Source organism: Phaethon aethereus (genome assembly GCF_964289735.1).
Source record: "Phaethon aethereus genome assembly, chromosome: 2".
NCBI classification, from domain to species: domain Eukaryota; kingdom Metazoa; phylum Chordata; class Aves; order Phaethontiformes; family Phaethontidae; genus Phaethon; species Phaethon aethereus.
In genome coordinates this window covers 124,480,104-124,492,132 of record NC_138582.1, presented here as the reverse complement: position 1 = coordinate 124,492,132, position 12,029 = coordinate 124,480,104, and the positions used below count along the sequence as shown (strand labels likewise).

General features: G+C 44.4%; 1 protein-coding gene across 1 annotated transcript in view; it reads left to right on the top strand.

Annotated features, from left to right (window-relative positions):
- Window positions 1-12,029, top strand: part of SH3BP5 (SH3 domain binding protein 5) — a gene marked incomplete at its 3' end in the record, with an annotated part of 55,325 nt that overhangs the window by 23,244 nt on the left and 20,052 nt on the right. The gene's annotated exons all lie outside the window — the stretch shown is intronic.

Sequence of the window (12,029 nt, the reverse complement as noted above, 5' to 3'; positions counted from 1 at the left end):
GCTGTGCACTGTAAATTAGAGGTTCTTCCCTCTTCTGCTTTTCTTTCCAGAAGTAAAAGAAAATACTATTTTCCTCTAACTGTTTTGAAGAATTTATCTAGAAGAGATGAAAAAAAAAAGACTCTTTTTTTGGTGTCTCTTTCTTCCGCTTTCTTCCACCCCACGAAGCATACATCAGTTCTTAGCTATTCTGGATGGCAGCAATACAAAGCCAGCTAGCTGTTCAACCTCCTCTCCAGTAACTGTTGACAATGTGATGACCTAATTATTTTCCCTACCCTTCAAGAATGTTTTTTCTTGTTCTTTTTCTGTTGTGAAATACTAGAAGTGTTGGGCAAGTAAGTCTCAAATATTGGAATACTGGGGTAAGTTGGTGTCGAAATGCCCTCTGTTCTTTGAAGTAACAAGGAGAGGGCTAGGGCAGGGCAGTTTTGGGGTTTTTTTGTTAGATGTCAGCTGGTTTAGGCAGAAAGAAGTGATACAGGTGATCTGGCTATTATGCTTAGCCACAGATGCAATGGCAGATGCTGGAGATGGTGGGAAAGTGTAAGCAGTTCTCAAAGGGTGCTGGGATGTGAAAATAGAGATGAATTCCTTTTTCCTCTGCTGTTGTCTGAAGATTTGATTAACATAATTTTGCATCCTCTTCAATTTGGAAAAACCCAAGAGATTTAGATTGTGGGTTCCTTTGAATAGCTGTAGCACTTTGCATAGCTATTGCCAAAAAGCAAATCTACAGCTTTTGAAAAAATGATAATTTATAGGAAAGATTGCCTTGCTTTATTAGCTCTTACAAGGACAAGTGCCAGGTCTTGTGCTTTGGTCACAACAACCCCATGTGATGCTGCAGGCTTGGGGAAGAGTGGCTGAAGAGCTGCCTGGTAGAAAAGGACCTGGGGGTTCTACTTAACAGCTGGCTGAACATGAGCCAGCAGTGTGCCCAGGTGGCCAAGGAAGGTAACAGTATCTCAGCCTGTATCAGAAATAGTGTGGCCAGCAGGAGTAGGGAGGTGATCGTGCCCCTGTACTCGGCTTACTCTTCGCTGGGTGAGGAACTGGCTGGATGGCCAAGCCCAGAGAGTTGTGGTGAACGATATTAAATCTGGCTGGCGGCCGGTCACAAGCGGTGTTCCCCAGGGCTCGGTTCTGGGGCCAGTCTTGTTCAATATCTTTATTGATGATCTGGATGAGGGAATTGAGTGCTCTCTCCGTAAGTTTGCAGATGACACCAAGTTGGGTGGGAGTGTTGATCTGCTGGAGAATAGGAGGGCTCTGCAGAGGGATCTGGACAGGCTGGATCGATGGGCAGAGGCCAACTGTATGAGGTTTAATAAGGCCAAGTGCAGGGTCCTGCACTTCGGCCACAACAACCCCATGCAACGCTACAGACTTGGGGAAGAGTGGCTAGAGAGCAGCCCGGCGGAAAGGGACCTGAGGGTGCTGGTTGACAGCCGGCTGAACATGAGCCGGCAGTGTGCCCAGGTGGCCAAGAAGGCCAACAGCATCCTGTCCTGTATCAGAAATAGTGTGGCCAGCAGGAGTAGGGAAGTGATTGTGCCCCTGTACTCGGCACTGGTGAGGCCGCACCTTGAATCCTGTGTTCAGTTTTGGGCCCCTCACTACAAGAAGGATGTAGAGGTGCTGGAGCGTGTCCAGAGAAGGGCAACGAAGCTGGTGAGGGGTCTGGAGCACAAGTCTTATGAGGAGCGGCTGAGGGAACTGGGGTTGTTTAGTCTGGAGAAGAGGAGGCTGAGGGGAGACCTTATCGCTCTCTACAACTACCTGAAAGGGGGTTGTGGTGAGATGGGTGTTGGTCTCTTCTCTCAAGTAACTAGTGATAGGACAAGAGGAAATGGCCTCAAGTTGTACCGGGGGAAGTTTAGACTCGGTATTAGGAAAAATTTCTTCACTGAGAGGGTGGTCAAGCATTGGAACAGGCTGCCCAGGGAGGTGGTGGAGTCACCATCACTGGAGGTGTTCAAAAAAACCTGTAGACATGGCACTTCAGGACATGGTTTAGTGGGCATGGTGGTGTTTGGTTGACAGTTGGACTTGATGATCTTAGAGGTCCTTTCCAACCTTAATGATTCTATGATTCCCCTCCCAATCTTTTCTGGCCATGCGTAAAGGCTATTTCAAGAGGTTGTAAGCCACAGACAGGATCATCTATTAAAAATAGTAGCTGGTGTTTGAGCCTGGGTGACCTGAGGTCAGGGATGGTATCTTTTGTACCTGTTTTACGTGGTAATTGCTCAGGGACGACTGCTGAAGGTAGCACAAGTCTTTCAACTTTGGGGGAGTTGTTCAGCCACCCAGATCTTTGTTGTGTACTGTGGTCTAAGTAGGTGGGAGTTTATTACGAAATGATAAATGTTCATGCTAGGGGCTGCTGCCAAAACAAATCTGATATGGATGTTGGTCACTGCCTTCTGGGTGTGTTTTGTTATGTATTCTAGTAAAACAGTACGAATTTATGAGTTCTTGTCCGTTCTTGCTGGAAAAGATGATCTGAAGAGTCTTAATTTCTTTGTAGCATGTGTGGGAATGGCTCTGTATTGACTCAGTTTCTGTAAAAAAAAGTCTCTCTTAATTGCAGCAAACTTGTAGTTCTACTGTTAGAAGTTAAATTTTACTGCCAGGATGTGGAAGAAATGTCCATCTCTTTTTGTTTTGTGATTTTTTTTTTTTTTTTTGTGTCTGCTTCTGATATTTGTTTTTTCACTTAGTAAAGGGTGCTAATGGTTTGTTCTTAAAGGAGGATTTTATTGCTATGCAGTGAAATTGAATTTTCTGTTCCTGCTGCTACCTAGACCTTTTCCTTCAAAGAATAGACTTCGCCCTTCTTTTGTCCAGGACACCACCCCGAACTCTTTCCCGTAAGCAAAGCAAGCTTGTTATTCACACATGCCATGGAGACATGTGTAATTCCAGAAGGAAGAATTTTGAAGGGTCAATAGATTAATTGTCTTCAACAAGTAACTTTCAACAACTTCCTTTCATTAGGAAAATAACTGTCTCAAAAGTAGCTGTGAGCACGCATGCTGTCAAAGATGTACAAGGTCAGCCTGGGCCTTTCTTCCAGAGCATGTCCCTGCTGCTGAGGATGGGCAGTTGCTGCTGGGTGTGAGGCTTTCTGGGGACCGGGAGAACATGTCCAGAACAGCCCATCACGCAGGTGAAACTCCTACCCATGTGCCTTTTCTTTGCTTATGTTGGTATCCATGCATGCACAGGTGTGCTTTCAGAACCAGCCTGCCATTTCCTTGCCAACACTCTGGAAACTTCCATGAACAGACATTTGCTGTTTTGGTGGCAATTAGGTGAGACAACGATCCGGTGTTTCTCCTGAATGTATCTGTTGCATTTGTATGTGCTGAATGTTTATTATCTTGGATAATTAGCAAAATCCACTAAGGCACACTGTGTAAGTCTTGCAGGGTGTATTTGTGGCAGTTTGTTCCTTGCTTCTATATTTGATTTCAGCAAAGCAAGCTGCTGCCAGGTGCAGATGAGCATGCAGAGCCTCTGTAAACCTAGAAATCAGCTGTAAAGCCTAGACTCACTGAGTCACTGCCTGAGCCCTGAGAACGCAGGTGCATATTGGGGGGGAGGGTTATCTTTATATTTTTCCTTCTTAATAAGAAATTTTACCTTGGAGAGAAAAACCTGGACGTATTTTATGATCCCCTCTTCCAGAAGGCAGCAGCTTTATAATTTTGGCCACAAACAACTGCACAAGTAACAAGCAGATGGCAGTGAGTGCCCAAGAAGGCTGTGTCTGGATGGTATTAGGATGAACAGTTTGTCATATTCTGATGCCATAGACTCGGTAATTAGTGTGAGTAACTCCAAGCAGACCAGCATCTCACAACAACCTCATGAAAAACAAGGGAGAGCCAAAAGGCTTGGTGTAGTATCTCCCATACAATCTCTGTGCCCAAATGAGCATCGGCTCCCTACTCCTGTGAGGCAAGGAGCTTAGATTGATTAAAAACAGCGAGGAGTCCAGTAGGTTTCAAATAACTTGAGTGCACAGTGGTGTCAGTCGCTTCAGAGATTATTATTCTTGCCCTCCTTTCACAAGATCCTCGTATACAGCCTGGATGGGAGCTACCAGAGGACAGAGAAGGGCTGGCATCTGATTGTTCTGTCCAGTCCAGGATTGGTTTTAACAGCATTTAAGGAAATTTTATCTTTAGATATCTTCTTTCTCATTTCCTTCCATAGCTCCTAAAGAAGGGAGGTGGGATTCTGTCTTGAGGGGACCAACTGTCTGTATGCTGGTAACAGAAGTAGCTAATGAAGTGAGCTGCTGATTGTGTCCTGAACTTCTTGTCTCTTGGAATATGGCTTGTGATCCTGTCTTAAGGGAGTTACACATATGGCCTAACTTTAGCAGAGAGCTAGATGTCTCTCAGAACATGCTTTGTAGGTCTACTCTGTTTTCCTAGGCCTTTTTATAGACTACAGGTTTACCAGAAAATAAAACAGAGCCAGGAGTCAGGTCAGTTCTGTAACAGACGAGGAGTGGATGCATGGATGGGACCAAAAAGCCCAGTACAAGACATCTAATCAAAAGCAGAGACTAAGGGACATCTGGGCATTGTATTCCACAGGCATTTCATTAGTTATACAGCAGGGAGGAAATGGTTTGTTCTCAAAAAAGCTCTACCAAGGCTTATATGCACCTTCTCACTGTTGCCTTCTCTACTCAAATAAAAAGCTTCAATTCCGCTTTTGAAAAAGCAAATTTTAACCTGTGTACAATTTTACAGCTTTTCAATAAACAGCTTGAAGAATACAAGGGTGTTTCAGACTCTTGAGAGACTGTATTTTCTGTCACTAATGCAAACAATCATCACAGTTTAATATATAGCTCACAAAAAGCCTCATAGATCTGCCAAAATGAGATCACTCCTGAGGCTTTGGATTTTATAAGTTTTTTATAAGCATCTGTACATGTCCTATAGCAAGAAGGGGTTTCTTTTTACTGCCTCTCAGTTCTGGTTTGGCTTGGAGTTTTTAGTCTGTAGGGAGAGGGGAAAGGAAGGTCATGGTCCTTAAAAAAAAAAACAACCAAAAAACCCCACCCCCCAACTGTATCACTATTCTGATTATTCAAGAAAATGAATGTGTGGGCCTGAATCTAGGAGAACATTCAACACCACTCCAATTTTTTTGCAATGGTGTTCTTTGGTTTTTTTGATAAACTGTAAGAAAACATGGTAGTATATGATAGAAATGCTGGTTGTGCAGGACCTGTGGAGGTCATCTGATCTAACCTCCTGCTCAAAGCAGAACTGTCACCATTGCTGGATTGCATCAACCGTGGCTTTGCCAAGTCTTGAAAATGCCCAGAGATGGAGATTTATAACCTCTCTGGGTAACCTGTCTGAGGGTCACACTGCCCTCCTGGTAGGAAAGATTTATTTCTTTTAATGTGCAACCTGAACTTCCAAGCTGCCATTTGTGGCTGTTGCTCCATGTTATACCATCCAATACTGCTGAGAAGCATTCGTTCAACTGTCATCTTTGCAGCTCCCCTTCAAATTTTAGCTGGCAGCGAATTAGATTACTCCTTAGTCTCCTCCTTGCTAAACTGAAAAAGCCCACATCCCTCAGCCCTCCTTGTAGGAGTCATTGTAGGCCTCTGGACCTTGTCTTGACATCTGTCTTGAACTGGGGGGCTTGGATGTAGTACTCAGTGTGCAACCTCACCAGCGCTGAGTTGGGAGGAATGATAGCTTCCCATGGTTGGCCAGTCGTGGCCGCTTAACGTAGCCTAGAACATGGTTTGCCTTACTTGTGATGAGAGTGCACCTTTTCAGCTTCTTCAGCCTGGCACCTGTTGTAATGTGCAGGTCCTTTTTGTCAGGGCTGATCATGGGATTATTCCACCCCAGGTGCAGGGTTCCACACTTCTCGTTGTTGAACCTTGTGAGGTTCCTCTTGACGGGGTTGAGGTTCTGCCATTTGCCTTTTCAACCACCTCTCCTAACGTGGTATCATCCACAGATTTTGTGGGGGTGCAGCTGTGCCAGTATCAAGATTGTTGTTAGGATGTTGAGCGTTATGGGCCCTTGTGTTGACATCTGCTCTTGTTACTGGCTGCCAGTTGCATTGAAACAGGTTGAGAGAAACTGGAGCCACAACAGCAGCACTCAGAAGCTAGTTACTGTGAATGCTGCAGTGAGCACTTAGAAGCCTACAAGGTGAAGGCAGTTGACTTACTGAACCCACTGCAGTGGTGGGCAAGGCAGGTATGACGTGGTCAAGGAGCGGTGATCCTGCTAGCCTCATCCCTGCCAGAAGCTTGTGCAGAATGCTCTGGTGCAGCCATCACGATCAGAGTGATCCCTGAAGACAGGCAGTGCTACGGCAACTCTGGTGGGCGACTGATGGAGGACAGTTCCTGTTTTAAAACATGTTCCCTGTTGTTAATTTGCTGTGCAAACTACTGTGGGATGTTGTTAAATGAACGAGATGGAACCAGAATGGAAACATCTGAAACTTGCTTCCTTCTGAGGAGTGTGACTGGAACACAGTTAATCATTATCTATCTGCTAGTAAGCAAGTATGTGTTTGCTGGTAGCAATTAAACTATTGTTTTAAAGATTAATGAGTGGGAGAGACTTTGGTTTCACAGTAACAAACAAGCGCCTTTTAGAGCAAAGGCCTTGGGCCAGCACGTAATGTGCTGGTGCCTTGTTCTGAGCAGCAGCTGTGTTCCCTTCACGCTCCAGCTTACAGTGATTTTATAAACAGAGATTGTTCATGCCTTCTATTGGCAATAGTGCAGAGATGCTGAAAGAAAACGGGTGTCAGGACCTTGGCAGCACGGTATGAGATAGGTTCACCTGGCTAAATGAGAAGCCAATTCTTTAAATATTTGAAAATAACTGATCTTTGCTGACTGTTACTTCTAATGGGAAATTTGCTGGTTGTGCTACTGATGCCCTTTTAATGAATTTACCAGCACTTGTGGTCTGGCCCTCTGGTAGGGGAGGCTGGCCAAGGGGAGAAATTCTGTAGCAGGCTTGGCCCCACAAAATGTACCCTCTGCATCTATTTCTGGCAACCTGGCTCGGCCATTAGCTGCGTGCCTGCGGGTCAGAGGCTGGGCAGTGTCTATCAGGGTGTATTTGACGTCAGCTAACCTGAGAGTAATGCTATAGCTGTGCTGCACCATATTTCAGTGTCAGTGATATTGTGTAGTGCCATATAACCAGGTAGGCAAAACCAAAAATTGGAGATTAGGTGAAACGAGGAAGAGGTGTGTGTCTTGGTTGATGTTAATGCAGAAGATTCCAGCTGTGTGTGGGAGGGTGGGGAAAATCCTCAACTACATCAGCTGGGCAAGGGCTCTGACTAAAAAGGGGGATTGGGGCAATAAATGCGATGTGGACTAAACAGAAAATTGTATTTCAGAATTAAAGAGTACAAGGTTTTCCTCTTTGAAAGTGGACAAGCAGATGTGTCTGTGCTGGCCTGAAAATCTGTCCGTATGCTGCTGCCAATTCCAGAAGAATGACTGCATTTTAAAAAGTGCCTGGGTTTGTTTTCTTCTACTAGCTTGCCATGGCCTAGCTTTTTTGTTTTCATCACTATCTTTAGCTAACAACATAATCCAGCTGTTGTGCATGCTTCCCTTCTGTGCAAGGCCCTGTGTACACTAAGCAGAGGGTTGCCCATGAGGAGGCATCTTTTATCCCCCCAAAAGGGATTTGTCAGGACTGAGCTCCTTTCAGCAATACATTAATAGCTTGCGATTATGAACCCTGTCAGTACCCCTTTAATTTTACATAATTGTTTATTTTAAAAGTTGACATATTTTATATCGCAGCGCTCCATTTGCTTCTGCGAGTGCCGCTACTGCGTGTCACCTCTGAGCCGTTGGGAGCTGGCTGGGAAGTGCGGGGCTGTGCATATCGGAGCCGGGCGGGTGAGCAGTGGATGAGCTGGTGAGAGGAGACGGCCGGTGCGGAAGGGCCCAGGGTGGATAGCGCGGCAAAGAGAACACTCTCAGGTAGAGGGGAGGGGGCAGAGCAGGACTCTTAGGCGTGCTGCGTGTTGTAGGGAAGGGATTTACTGTTGTGGGAGGCTTGTTTGTCGCAGAGTTTGTAGAGTACTGAGCTGCAGAGGAGGGATGAACACAGCAGCCGAAAGAGTTGGCGCTTTGTGCGGACGACGTGCGACAGAGGCTGCTGTGACGGTGGGGTTCTCCGTAGCCAAGATCTCTGGGGCTGCTAAACTGCATTTCTCAAGGGGTCCCATTTTATATTTTACGCTAACAGTGGCGGGGTCTGCAGTGGTGAAGACATGCGGTTGAGTTTCCTGGCAGAAGGCACTGATGGTGAGGCACAACGAGCTCACGGTCACTGTGGTAGTGGGAGCTGGGGCACAGGTTCCCCAGTTCCCAAGGTGTCAATGCTTTCTTGTTTTCAGTAAGGGGTTTCACTGGCCTAGCTCCTTCTGACTTTTTTGAAAGAGATGCTCGCTTTTGTATCGGGTAGACTCCATGAAGCCCCAGCAATATGGGTGACAGGCAGAAAGTTGACATCTCACTTGCCTGCAGCGTCCCTCAGAGATTTTTGTCCTCATCCCTAGTATGTTTTCCCTCGTGCTACCCCAGGGCTAAACCTCTCAACTTGAACACTAGTTTGTGCTTGAAAGCAAAATAACCTAGTTTTCAGCCATTCATTTGAATTTTGAATTCTGGTCTTTTGAGAGAAACAGCCACTGTCTAAAATGATGACGTTCATACACAATGTCAGGAGGTTGGGTGGAGACTTGAGCTCCTGTTGTTCTCTATGGTTTTAAAAGCACATGAATAACATCGCTACTCTCTCCTCTGTCGAACTGAGTGACCTGCAGGCCTGAGACTGAGAGTGTGAGAGCAATCTGTCAGTGATGGTGCAGAACAACTTGTACGTGCTGGAGGGAGTTTTAAATGAAGGCTAATTATTGAGTAACTGTGCTAACTAAAAAGCGTTTGAGTATCATTTTTCACATTGGCAAAACCACAAACCTGCTGATGTTTCTCTGATGACTAATGTATCATTCTTTACTCTAGCATTTGGCTTCTTTTTTTCTTTCCCAGGCTTTCAGTAAGTTGCTTAAAATAAAAGACTGTAGACTGACTTCAGACAACAGTTGTAGCTAAATTTCTATTTGGACTAACTCTTTTGCTTAAACTAAAAAGCATTTTGTGTTCCAACACAGCATTTCCAAACTGCCATTGCAGAGTAGCATTCAACAACAATGTACAGCTGGGAAAGAGTATTTAGGTATGGTTTTGTTTCAGTTTTCTATTTGCCCACCCAGTTACAGGGCGTGAAGCTGAATGTGGCCAGAGCTATGGGCCTGCCTGTTAACAGCTTCAGCTCTCACTGTCCTACAGGTCCAGCTGCAAGTAGAAATCTAGCAGAATTGTAAATTTAGCTTCTGCTTTTCTTACCATAAAGAACATTTTCCTGCTGTGCAGCCAACTGTGCTTTAGAGGCTTCATCAGAAGATCAACTAGTACTGCAAGCTATCACTGGATCTTGTTTTCTGTGGGGATTTAGTAACTCAGCTCCTAATGCTCTGCAGACTTTTGCTGGCTTAGCTGTGTTGATCCCTGACCTGGGTATCTGTGCCAACAGAAACTTTCAAGTGCTGATGCAGTTACGGTGAGAAAACTGTACTTCTCCTGTGCTCACATTGCCCCTGGGATCTGGTTTTACTAGAGTTTCGAAAGCAGTTACTTGCTGGTGCAGTTCTGCCTGTGCTAGGAGTGGGTCGCCAGTCTGTTTTCCTGTGTTTGTAAGTTGTTTCTTGCGCAGGCAGGCCCGCTCGTGCAGTGGGGCAGCCATGGAGCTGAAGCCTTCACTGGGGATTGGCTTTGACAGCCTTATTGCCTGGAAGTTATTGGGACCTGGGTCCCTCTCGTAGGGTCTTCCATGAAAATCAGTCCTGCTCTTCCTCCCAACATCCTCAGCACTGTTCTGCAGTACTTACTGGAGTCTTGCATTTTATTTCACTTTTAAAAATCACATCTCAAACTACGATTTTATGGAAAACTTTTGGCCTTTATTTGCATTTGATCCTTTTACTAGCATAGGCCAAACTTACTGGAAGAAAAAAAGAAAAGTTGTGAATTTTCAGAGAATTCAGTAGAGGATATTTTGGATACTAAGATTCAGGCTTCTTGTTGTGTCCTTTATTGGAAGCTTAGGTTGAGCCTTGTTTAAAGATCCTCAGATGGCTTTCCTGTGCTTGGTGGGTACCATGGTTTAAGTTAGTGGCTAAATTAAAATAATCTTTAGTCAGGCTTATTCTGGATTTATAAAATGTGTTAATACATTTGAAACAGGCAGCTGGTGACTGGAGTGGTGAGGAGGTATAATGTGTGGGGTTTTTTCTTAGACTTTCTAAGAGACCATATTAATGATGAATTTACACCAGGATGCTGTTCATCCACTAATATTGGCCCAAACCGCTGTGCTGCTTTGGGATGTGCAGGCCTGCATGCAAATTAACACTTTAATGTCGTGGCTCTTCACGGAGGCTTTAGGCAGGTGTAAGCTGCCTGAAAGCAGCAAAAGGCATGGTTAAATGAATTTCTCTTCTGTGGAAAACACCAACAGCCACTTCAGAAGGAAGTGCATCAAGGACCTTGGTTGGAAGGAAATTACTGCATTGATTGTGATGCCTTTGATTTCCCTCCTCAGCCAGTAGCTGAAGGACCTCTGACACATAACTCCTATTTTTCCACGGTCACTTTGGGGTGAAGTACCTCTCTGTGTGATGGGGAAGGAAGTAAGAAGAGCTTGCTGCTATTTCAAGACATCGTGAGGGAAACTTAGTGTGCTTTATTTCCTTTTGAGATTTGTGTTTATATTAGGTGTCCATCTCCCCTGCCACGTGGCAGGGAGGGAAGGGTTTTTTCCATTACCTTTACAAATAACTGTGGTGTCTTAAGTGTGAAGGTATTTGATGCAGCTGGTGTCGAGGAGGTGTAGCCAGCTGTTTGCTGGAGAAATGCACCATTGTTCTACTTATTTCCCATTTTGGATCAGGGACTTTTAGCCACTTCCAAATGACCACCATTTCTTCACGCTAAAGCCTCTTCCTTATTCATAAGACTTCATTATCTTCAATTTAGTATTCTGTATGTCAGAGTCCTTTCCCCTGTTTCAGCCTCAGACTCTTTTGCTGTTTATACATGACATGTAAAATTTTATTCATTAGTTTGTTCTGTCAGTTATGTCTGGTCAAAGGCATTTCCCATGGGTATAAACTGGGTAATTCCAGTTTATTTTTTTAAAAAAATCATTGACGTGTAAACAAAAACTGTCTTCACAGTGCTGGATGTTCAATTAACTGAACGTGAAGCTTACATTTGAAGGGTGGTGTTTCAGTGCAAAAGAGCTCAAAAATACTACTTTAAATAGAAGTTTATGAAATATAATATAGAAAGGTTCAGGTAAAGAGTTTACTTTTGAGCTAAACAAGGTATTTGTTTATCAGCTTCAAAAGGGCTCTAGAGCAGGCAAGTGCTCATATAGTTAAGAGATAGCAAATGAACCCAAAAGCTTCAGAAAGTAAAAATTTCTGATGAAGGAAAACAATGTGAAACCTGCCAGTTTGAAAGCCTGAATGTTAAAATCACTAGTCATTCAGAGTTAACTATAAACAGAGAGGACATCTCTATAGTATTTAAAAAAAAAAACAAACCACAAAAAACCCAAGAAAGCAAAAAAAGCCCCAACCAACAAAAACCCAGCCAACACCAGTAATTTGTTTATGGATACTCTTTGTCTGTTCAATGTAGAGTCACCTATTCTGAACGTTTAAGTCTTCTCACTGGTACTAAAGAGCAACACTGCAGGCTGCTGAATTCTGTGATGACTTTTGTCACCACGGTACTGCTGAAACCTGCAGTATGACTGACATTATTTCTACTTTATTGGCTGCTCTCCCTTTTTGGGCTGAATAAGCAAGGGCTTGCTGCTGTGTTAGGGACCCTGGAGGGTTGACACTCAGCT